Source organism: Scardinius erythrophthalmus (genome assembly GCF_964197995.2).
Source record: "Scardinius erythrophthalmus genome assembly, chromosome: 18".
NCBI classification, from domain to species: Eukaryota; Metazoa; Chordata; class Actinopteri; order Cypriniformes; family Leuciscidae; genus Scardinius; species Scardinius erythrophthalmus.
In genome coordinates this window covers 37,512,318-37,524,288 of record NC_138238.1, presented here as the reverse complement: position 1 = coordinate 37,524,288, position 11,971 = coordinate 37,512,318, and positions in this window count along the sequence as shown.

Genomic DNA, 11,971 nt, shown 5'->3' with positions numbered 1-11,971 from the left:
CAGATAAATGGATAGGCCTTTATTGTCTCCCAAAAGAAAGAAGCGATTCTGATCTGCCTAGAACGAGTCTTCAGGAATTCCAGTCCCCGCAGAAACCAAGGTTGGTTTGTAACAAATTTGCATAATGCCAGTCTATGGTCCTCAGTGGCTGCCGGTGAACAACATCTACATTGCCCCGCCCTCAAACACTGTAGTTTATCTGAGACTGCAAGAGTTTGGTTAGTGTTGTTCGTGATGAGAAGACGCTGTTTTCTGCTGCCAAAGCAAATCCACTTTGATGCACTTCTAGAGGATGAGATTGACACGTTAAAACTGACGCCATCGTTACTGTTTGTATCGCTGCATGTACACGTGGTATGGAAGCCTCCGGAGCTGACATTCTGATATGCTAATTGATGTTTGTTTTCCGAGACGGTCGACCAATCACAAGAGACTGGGCCATCTGACCAATCAGAACAGAGTTGGCTCTCGGAAAATGAAAGTGTTTTTTGACCTTGGATGCATGTAACCCTATTGTAGGAAACTCCAAAACAACATTAGGAATCTTTAAAATAGTATAACAGGGCACTTTTTAATAGGAATATTCCACATTTAATATACTGTATGATATCAATCAACAGCTTTTGTGGCATAATGTTGTCCCTCGTTTTATTTTAAAAAGGAGCAAAAATCTAATTTTTAAAAGCAGAAATGGGAAGCTTATCATTTTATAAAAGCACTTACATTAATTCTTTTGTTAAAACGTGCATTATTTGAGCTTCTCAGCTGTTTAAATTATCATTAATTATCAACAGTAAATTATCAGTTCAATCATCAACAAAGTTGTAAAATTGGATTTTACCTTACACAGAAAATGCTAGTAAGTGATTTCGGCTTTAAATGCTAGTATCGGCTTTCTGTGTTTTCACTCTTATACAATGGGGGGCGCTATTACGCATCTTCTGAAAGAGTACATAATCTCATGATCGAAACACATGTGAAGAAGAAGCAGAAATAAGTGATATCATATGTAAGTAGATGCATATGTAAAATAACCCGATCATCAACATTAAACAGCATATAAATCAAAACTGCATGTTACTGAATGAACTGTCGACCCAGGACGAGTGACAGGACTGTGAAGCTTTGAGTGTGTTGATGCACTTGATCTACTCCATCTGTGTTTTGATCATCATTCTGAATCCCATCCAGATGTAAACAATTTTTTGTTTAAAAGCAGAGGCTCTGTTCTCTCTTTTGATATATTACATATTCATACAACAAAATATTCTGGGGGCCATGAAAATTTTGTGGAAATTATCAAAAATGCAGGCGGAGGCTGGCAACTTTTTTCAAAAACGCAGGCGGGGAAAGAGTTAACATGCACATTGTGGCTATACTATTGAAATCTTTACGGATTAACCCCTAAATGACTTACTGTAACCCAGATATTTGTTGATGGAAGGTATTTTTTGTCATGCTGTTGATTGAGCTTGCCGAAGCCGAATATTCCCTTAAACCTGCCCATGAACACCTGGCCGAAGCTTCCACCTGTGTGTTGCACATGTAAGGCATACGCCAGCTGTGTGAAAGGAGGATCAGAGGGTGTGTGATGACAGGGCGAGTGCTAATTGAAAGGGCTTAGCGCTGACGTCACAAATCCAGCATTCACTGGCTCTACAGCTGCACAGGTCAGCATAATCGAGACCCTTCCCTCGGCCCGAGGACACGACGAGAAGCGAACACACCTGGAAGAGTCCGGGAAGGAGGAGAGCGTGCAGCTGCGTGGAAGATTACATGCTGACAGGACAGAAAGCCTGACAACAGTCATTACACTCCAACGGGGTTATGCCCTTGTCAAGGTGACTGGTTATGAGTAACCAAAAAAAAACAGTTTCACGATAAGGCCAAACTGTGTCAGAGGTTTTGTCAAATTAAATGAATAATGTTTGTTTCAATGAAGAAAAAGCAATGAAATGAAAGTTTCAAAAACACATAAACCTGGTAACACTTTAGTTTAAGGTCTGATTCTCACTATTAACTGCTTATTAGCATGCATATTACTATATTGGCTGATTATTAGCACTTATAAAGCACATATTAATGCCTTATTCTGCATTATCATATTCTACATCCCTCGATCACCCGATACCTAAACTTAATAACTACCTTACTAACTATTAATAAGCAGTAATTAGGCGTTTATTGAGGCAAAAGTAGTTAATAGTGAATATGCGTTCCCCAAACTAACCCCCTCCCCTCTTATAATTATATATATATTGTATTTACTTATGTATCCAGGTTGAGTAAGGCTGTAAAATGACCCAGGTTCAGTTCTCTTGCTGGAATAAATGATTTTTTATTTTAATTTTAAATGAAGGCAAGAACCTACAGGCAAACCATTGTTTTTTTCATGCAGTGGTCAATTTTGCTTCCATAACTAGTGAAAATAAAACATTTAAAAGTGTTTATTTTGTTACACTTCATCTATTTGCATCTGTAGATTCCAAATATGTTTAAAAGTAAAGAGTTTTTCCTCCTGCACTGAGTCAGAAGCACTTACATAAACCAAACTTTACCTTTTTACTCATAAAATATGAATAAAAAAATACTACCCTACTTACCTTACCTTAATAATTACAAAATAATAATAGAATTCAGTCTATACAAAGAATACTTTTTATTTCTTTGAACAATAAAAACAATTGTTTCTAAAATGATTTCTGATGCACACTGAAAAATCAAAGACTTATTTTTAGAGGCGCAAATACACTGATATGCTCTGCATCGCCGCATGACTCGTTCTTGCGAGGGTAATATCTCTGCGTGTTTGCACTGTGCCAAATCTCAACAGATTGCGTACTTGTTAACTCATGTTTTACACATCTCTGTTCTTTGCATTTCTCCACACTTCCTCATGGGCCTGGTAAAGGATTATGGGATACGGTGAGTTTGAGTCCACCCACACAGCCGGTCCCCCGTGAGCCAGACTCGCAGCCTGAGAGATTGCACTCCTCCGCTTATTTTGTCTGACTTTCATAAACAAGTCCAGGGGTCAAATAATCTCTCTGTATATCTGTCTGCGACTCAAGCTGACTGCTTTTAATATTTAGACAGGCAGTAATGTTCCTTATACTGATCTGCCTACACCGTTACCCTTTAAAATCCCTCGTGGAACTGCCAAGTTACTGTGTGGGCCAAAGTTTGGCTACCCTCAAAACAGTTTAATCATGTTTGCCTGCAGATCTGAGCTGTATTGGATGACGTTGGTGTTTATTTTAAGTCCCATATCAGACGCTAACAACCCGTTTGTTTATGTCATTGTCCCAGAGGGTGTGTGATGACATCATAATACAGTGTCACAGTGTTTTGATGACCTCTGAACTCCTGTCAGTATTAGAAAACCGGGCTGTGAGGAGAGTGTGCGTAAAAGTGGTATATAAGCGAGAGAAAAGTTGCTAATTAATACCTGATGCCGATATGAAAGTCTTCAGCTACACTCTCAGAAAAAAAGGTACAAAAGCTGTCACTGTGGCGGTACCTTTTCAAAAGGTACACCTTTGTACCTAAAAAGTGCATTTTAGTCCCTCAAAGGTACATATTGGTACCAAAATTGTACATATTAGTACCTAAATGGTACATATTAGAACCCTTTTGAAGGGTACTGTCCCAGTGACAGCTTTTGTACCTTTTTTTCTGTACGCGTTATGCTGCGTTGCGCCATTTTCCCACAAGCGAGGTTTTTTCATGGGACATTTGTGCGCAATATAGTCGAAAAAATCAAATCTGAGCAGCCGTTTATGAGAAATGATACTCAGACGAGGCTGATTCTTCTTCTTTAATGATGCAAATGAGAACGCACTGTTTACTCGGCCTCCGTCTAAATGAGAAGTTGAAAGTTGACCCGTCTCACAGTAAGAATAAATGTGAAAAGATAGTGTTTCGGCGTAGGAGTGATACACAACATCTGTGAATTGTTAATACTACAAGAGAGAAACTGATAAATATTTGAAAAAGAGGGCAATTAACAAATATACAGTGACCCATCCACATCCTCATACGTTATGTGTTGTACACGTATAAAACAGGTGTGGAGACATGATGTCATAAGACAAAACACATAGCGAACGCGTCAGACACATGGGCCTTAATGAGCAGTGCAGTGGACATAGACACAATATTTCAAAGGAATATTTCCGCTTTTTGATTCATACCTCATTTTATAAAATTTAAAAATATCAATAGTGACATTAAAAGTAAATGTGGCCAATTTTTAGAGGATTTAAAAGCTAAAATGTGGAGCTTATAATTCATCAAATCATTTACATTACGTCCATTAAAAGTTGTGTATTATTTGATCTGTAAAGCTGTTTATATCATAATATTTATAGGCGTGTTGATGTCATTAAAGTAAAATGGATTACACAGAAAAGGTTAGTAAGCAGTTTTCTTCACTCTAGAATCATCTTAAAATGCATATTGTTTACATCTTGTGGCTATACTATCGAAACAAGTATTTGACCGTTTACAGATTTACTTTCCTTCTAAGTCTCTTACTGTATCCTTCATCTTTTTTTTTTTTTTTTTTTTACATAATTAATCATAGTGTGGTACATTATGCCATCATGCATGCCACAGATGCTGTCAATCATTCTTAACTGAATCTTCAACCTGAAATATTTCTTTACTGGCCAAGTATTTTTATAGAACTAAATCCAGATCAATCAGACACCTGTCTATAGTGCCTGACACTATAGTGTGTGTGTGTGTGTGTGTGTGTGTGTGTGTGTGTGTGTGTGTGTGTGTGTGTGTGTGTGTGTGTGTGTGTGTGTGTGTGTGTGTGTGTGTGTGTGTGTGTGTGTGTGGTTATATAAATCAGTCTGGAGGCGGTCTGTCTGTAATTACAGGTTAAACACCTCTACACAGTCCAAATGCTGAGAGAGGCGGAGCACATATGGTGTCAATACATTTTAATTACACTTTCTAATTCACCCTTTCCTGCTCTGGACGTGCTAAGACACACTTCCCCTCTATAGACATATCACTGTGCATCAGGGCTCAAAACTGTCTCTCCTGTAGAGCTACAGTGCCCTCTATAGGTTAAAAGAAGAGGGATGTGATATTAACCAAAAGACAAGACTGGCAAAAGTTGTAATGCTTCTCCCTGGCATGAAAACAACCTAATACTGAAGTACTGCGTTTGTAAAAGAGAACTACAGTCAAAACAAAGAGTCTATATGATATTAACCCTCAAGTTCTGATGAGATTGACCAGAAACCTCAATGATTTATGTGTGAAAATGAAAACAGTTACACTTTATTTTAAGGTGTCTTTGTTGCAGTGTAATTATACATTAAGTAACGAGTAATAACATACAGTTACCATAGGGTAAGGATTAGGGTTTGGTTTAGGGTTAGTTGCATGTAATTATGCATCATTTACTGCTATTATTACAGTAAGTGCATGTAACATATGCAACAAGGACACTGTAAAATAAAGTGTTACCTATTTTATTATAATAATAATTACAAAAAATACATATATATTATTTTAAGTTTGTTGTTTTGAGTTATTAAAACATAAAGGTTAATAATTTACATTGGGTTTTGTGATTGAAGATAAAGAATGTTGTTGCATTCAAGGTTTTTATTTGTTCCCTGCTCATAAAATGTAATAAAGACTAGGCTTCAGATCTAAACGAGAGATTTTAATTGTCCAATATTTATTCCAGAAAACCTCAACAAGCCTGAGTGAGACATCAGCCAAAGCTGGGAGATTTACACAAGACTATCTTGCAAGGTAATAATCACTGACATGGCAAACCCATCACTTTCGGGACTTTTACAGACTGCTAAGTTTCCAGCCTTCTGACCCCCAAAGTCCATCAAGTCACATCCGTGTGACTCTCTCTGAATCTATAACCTGCACTTATGTCTCTATTAAAGCCTGAGAATGATGTCACTTCCAGCAGTGTGCGATAATTAGCGTTAACACGATTCCCTCGATGTCTTCAGCTTGTGCTGTAGGTCAAACAGTGAGATGAGAGCCAAATGTGTAAGAAGATTCGCTGTTCTCATAACAGAAATGCATTCACATGAACTGAATAGTTTAGACCAAATTTTCTGAATAGACTCGATCGCTTTATATGATAAACAGATTGGATTTAGGTTTTTATTCACATATAAACATTCATCAACTCACACACCAGTTGTGGTAAAAGGAAGCTCAAGCATGTTCGCTTAATGTGCGAGAACCAATGAGGTTCATTCTCGTGTTACGCATCCCGTTTGAGCTTCAGCAAGAACCAATGAGGTTCATTCTCGTGTTACGCATCCCGTTTGAGCTTCAGCAAGAACCAATGAGGTTCATTCTCGTGTTACGCATCACGTTTGAGCTTCTTCAAGAACCAATGAGGTTCATTCTCGTGTTACGCATCCCGTTTGAGCTTCAGCAAGAACCAATGAGGTTCATTCTCGTGTTACGCATCCCGTTTGAGCTTCAGCAAGAACCAATGAGGTTCATTCTCGTGTTACGCATCCCGTTTGAGCTTCAGCAAGAACCAATGAGGTTCATTCTCGTGTTACGCATCACGTTTGAGCTTCTTCAAGAACCAATGAGGTTCATTCTCGTGTTACGCATCACGTTTGAGCTTCTTCAAGAACCAATGAGGTTCATTCTCGTGTTACGCATCACGTTTGAGCTTCTTCAAGAACCAATGAGGTTCATTCTCGTGTTACGCATCACGTTTGAGCTTCTTCAAGAACCAATGAGGTTCATTCTCGTGTTACGCATCACGTTTGAGCTTCTTCAAGAACCAAAGAGGTCCATTCTCGTGTTACGCATCACGTTTGAGCTTCTTCAAGAACCAATGAGGTTCATTCTCGTGTTACGCATCACGTTTGAGCTTCTTCAAGAACCAATGAGGTTCATTCTCGTGTTACGCATCACGTTTGAGCTTCTTCAAGAACCAATGAGGTTCATTCTCGTGTTACGCATCACGTTTGAGCTTCAGCAAGAACCAATGAGGTTCATTCTCGTGTTACGCATCCCGTTTGAGCTTCAGCAAGAACCAATGAGGTTCATTCTCGTGTTACGCATCACGTTTGAGCTTCTTCAAGAACCAATGAGGTTCATTCTCGTGTTACGCATCACGTTTGAGCTTCAGCAAGAACCAATGAGGTTCATTCTCGTGTTACGCATCACGTTTGAGCTTCAGCAAGAACCAATGAGGTTCATTCTCGTGTTACGCATCCCGTTTGAGCTTCAGCAAGAACCAATGAGGTTCATTCTCGTGTTACGCATCCCGTTTGAGCTTCAGCAAGAACCAATGAGGTTCATTCTCGTGTTACGCATCACGTTTGAGCTTCTTCAAGAACCAATGAGGTTCATTCTCGTGTTACGCATCACGTTTGAGCTTCTTCAAGAACCAAAGAGGTCCATTCTCATGTTACACATCACGTTTGAGCTTCTTCAAGAACCAATGAGGTTCATTCTCATGTTACGCATCACATTTGAGTTTCTGCAAGAACCAATGAGGTTCATTCTTGTGTTATGCATCACGTTTGAGCTTCTTCAAGAACCAATGAGGTTCATTCTTGTGTTACGCATCACGTTTGAGCTTCAGCAAGAACCAATGAGGTTCATTCTTGTGTTACGCATCACATTTGAGCTTCTTCAAGAACCAATGAGGTTCATTCTCGTGTTACGCATCACGTTTGAGCTTCTTCAAGAACCAATGAGGTTCATTCTTGTGTTACGCATCACGTTTGAGCTTCTTCAAGAACCAATGAGGTTCATTCTCATGTTACACATCACGTTTGAGCTTCTTCAAGAACCAATGAGGTTCATTCTTGTGTTACGCATCACGTTTGAGCTTCTTCAAGAACCAATGAGGTTCATTCTTGTGTTACGCATCACGTTTGAGCTTCTTCAAGAACCAATGAGGTTCATTCTCGTGTTACGCATCACGTTTGAGCTTCTTCAAGAACCAATGAGGTTCATTCTTGTGTTACGCATCACATTTGAGTTTCTACAAGAACCAATGAGGTTCATTCTTGTGTTACGCATCACGTTTGAGCTTCTTCAAGAACCAATGAGGTTCATTCTTGTGTTACGCATCACGTTTGAGCTTCAGCAAGAACCAATGAGGTTCATTCTCGTGTTACGCATCACATTTGAGCTTCTGCAAGAACCAATGAGGTTCATTCTTGTGTTACGCATCACGTTTGAGCTTCTGCAAGAACCAATGAGGTTCATTCTCGTGTTACGCATCACGTTTGAGCTTCTTCAAGAACCAATGAGGTTCATTCTCGTGTTACGCATCACGTTTGAGCTTCTTCAAGAACCAATGAGGTTCATTCTCGTGTTACGCATCACGTTTGAGCTTCTGCAAGAACCAATGAGGTTCATTCTCGTGTTACGCATCACGTTTGAGCTTCTGCAAGAACCAATGAGATTCATTCTCATGTTACGCATCACGTTTGAGCTTCTTCAAGAACCAATGAGGTTCATTCTCGTGTTACGCATCACGTTTGAGCTTCTGCAAGGACCAATGAGGTTCATTCTTGTGTTACGCATCACGTTTGAGCTTCTGCAAGGACCAATGAGGTTCTTTCTCGTGTTACGCATCACGTTTGAGCTTCTGCAAGAACCAATGAGATTCATTCACATGTTACGCATCACGTTTGAGCTTCAGCAAGAACCAATGAGGTTCATTCTCGTGTTACGCATCACGTTTGAGCTTCTGCAAGGACCAATGAGGTTCATTCTTGTGTTACGCATCACGTTTGAGCTTCTGCAAGAACCAATGAGATTCATTCTCATGTTACGCATCACGTTTGAGCTTCAGCAAGAACCAATGAGGTTCATTCTCGTGTTACGCATCACGTTTGAGCTTCTGCAAGGACCAATGAGGTTCTTTCTCGTGTTACGCATCACGTTTGAGCTTCTGCAAGAACCAATGAGATTCATTCTCATGTTACGCATCACGTTTGAGCTTCAGCAAGAACCAATGAGGTTCATTCTTGTGTTACGCATCACGTTTGAGCTTCTGCAAGAACCAATGAGATTCATTCTCGTGTTATGCATCACGTTTGAGCTTTGTTTTAAAGTTTCGATATAAAAGAGTAGCGACACATTTTGCCACATGTCTAAGTGATTTGGTTTATTGAAAAAGAAAAAAATGAAGAAAGGGTCGGGTTTATGCAGACTAAATGACTGAATAAATCCGACATCACCAGAGAGAAGTCATTTCAACGGAAGATCGAGTTATGACATTTTGATGAAATCTACGGTCAAAACAAAGAATATGCATGAATGAATCATTCACATGAAGGTCATTAAAATGCATTTAGAAAATATATTGGGGGGAGGGGGGTTCAATTCATGCCAACTCTAAGTACCTTTTTTTCTAAGCGTATCAAACAAAAAAATGCAAGAAACCACACCATTTAAATTCACTGGATGTTGACCTTTTTGTGGCAGCGATAGAAAATAAATAGAGTGATATATGATTAGTAGTACTTTTGTGTTTTATCATGAGTGTTATATAAAGTTTGAAGTGGAGTAAAAATGGAAAATCACTGGTTACAGCAGTAATGTTACGTCTCATTAGTAGTGCATATTTACAGGTTGAAGTCTTTGCCCTTCTGTGAGCAGCAGCTAGTTGTTCATGGCAAAGTAATGAGGCCTGTGGTAGCTGGATTCTCCAGTAATTGAAGTGATGGAGCATTGCTACAGAGGGAAAACTCGACATGTAATGTATTTATGTTGTCATATGGTGATTTGTCTCATTCTAACTAATATTGCCATTTTTGTGTGTGAATAACGTTTAGAGCCACAAGTTTGTTTTCTGAGAGGCTCCTTGTTAGGTTCGAGTTGAACTGATGAAAGCCTACAGTATGTTTGCTCTGTTCTACTTGCATTAGTTCAACTCAAGTGTGAGAGTTTGGTCTGGACAATTGGGTACGTCTTGGGTGTTATGCTGGGAAAAGGATGAAACGAAGTATGAAATACAGGAATCAAACAAAGAAGCGAAAACTCAAAGTGTAAAAACATCTCAATCCAGCAACAAATTTATTCATTATTCCCATTCAAGTTCTCATAATTGTGTATTTTTAAGTTAATGTAAGACCACTGCAAAGCTTTCAGACATCATCATGGGGAACTGAAGAATACAGATTGGCAGTCGAGAAGGGGATAACCCAGCAGCTCTTGGATAAAAACAAGTCAACATTGTCATTTAAGTGAGCCGTTAAATCGAAGTCTCGCCTTCGCCATGACAAACTGAAAAATGATTGCGAGTCAATTATTTTAACAGTTTGGCTTGGATAAGAATAACACTGTATGGGAGGGACATTTGTTTTACCAACAGCAGGAGGAGGCTGAGACTTCTTTTCAACAGCACATTTTAAGATGTTTAGCCGGTTAGATCCCAAGACTTGTTCTTCTACGCCTTGCTTTCTTGGTTGCAAGCAAACTAGGGGATGTTTTTGAAACCCCACAATCCTACATTCAGTCCTGACATGTCAATACGAAAATATTCATCTTGCAAAACATGTTGATTTCATCTGAAATGCAGGAATGGAATCAGACAGGTATCGGCTCATCGTTAGCCTCTTGCTCTTATGTCTCTAATATCTTTATTTTCTCTCCAAAGAGCTGAACAAAGAAATAACAATAAAGGAATGTCTAGCCAGAGCTGATTGCCAAGGATAACTGTAGCAGATGTCGGTGGAGGAATCTCACTCGTTCTGCCAGGCCCTTGGGAATTTCACCAAGCGGAGTAGCCATCGGATCTGAAAGTAAAAGCGCAGCCGAGGATCTGACCAGGTGGTGAAAGCTTTTGTCTGAAACCAGCTGGCTCTTACAGGCCATGCTTAAGGTTCTGCTGTATTGGATGGCTGTTGTTCTCCGAGGGTAGTAGGTAGCTTGAACGACCGAGCAGTCGCTAGTTTGGACGGCTGCGAGAGTAATGATGGGTGGACATGCATGGATAAAAACTCACAAAACCAGGATCTTGATCTCGAGTCAGTGTCAATACCAGGCACAATAAGAAACATCTCTCCAGCAAAACTGCAGCAGACATTTGCGTTACGTAATCTAACCAGTTACATGAAGATTGTCAATGTGTTTGAGATGACATATAGGTAGGAACGATAAGGTATCTTTTCTTAAAATGTACTCGTTCACTGTGACATGAATATGCCTTCTGTCCGTTACGGCATGCTGGAGCAGTTTTTCAAATAGCATGGCAGCGTTTAGCTACAAGAGGAACCATCATCCAAATAAACTATACTTTCTTGGCCTAGAAGCCAAAGCCTGGGTCAAAAACTGTGGGAAGATCTCAAGCAAATGCACCTTACCTCATGAATCTCATGCTGTTTCTCCAAACATTCTGTCATTCACAGTGAGAAACTTCTAAACACGACTTTTGCATTTACTGTACTTGTCTTCCTTACAGTTCTTGGAAGGCTCCAATGCCTCTTCTGACGGGCTTCCAAACATGTTTATTCCACCCGAAAGATCTCTTTCACGCTAAATAGAGTAGTTGATGTATATTTGTCATTTTTATGTTTTTGTATCTGATATCCATCATAAAATTGGTACTTTGTGTCTTCAAGTAAACCTAAAGGCATAGTTCATCCAAAAATGAAAACTCATTTTTGAATCACCCACATGTTGCTCCAAACTATCTTTGTTCTATGGAACGTATTTAAAAAATAAAGGTTATTTATTGGCATCTATGGTTCCATAAAGAACATCCATGGAAACCTCCCATTGCACAAATGATTTTTTCATAGTGGAAAAAGATTCTTCAGATTATTAAAACGTTCTGCACACTAAGAAAAAAAATGGTTCTTTTAAGAACTGTTTACTGAAAGGTTCTTTGGGAAACTCAGAATGATTCTATGGCATTGCTGAGAAAACTTTCTTTTATTTTTAAGAGTGAACATAAAAGAAGATCTTTTGAAGAACTGTTTTTGTCCATGCA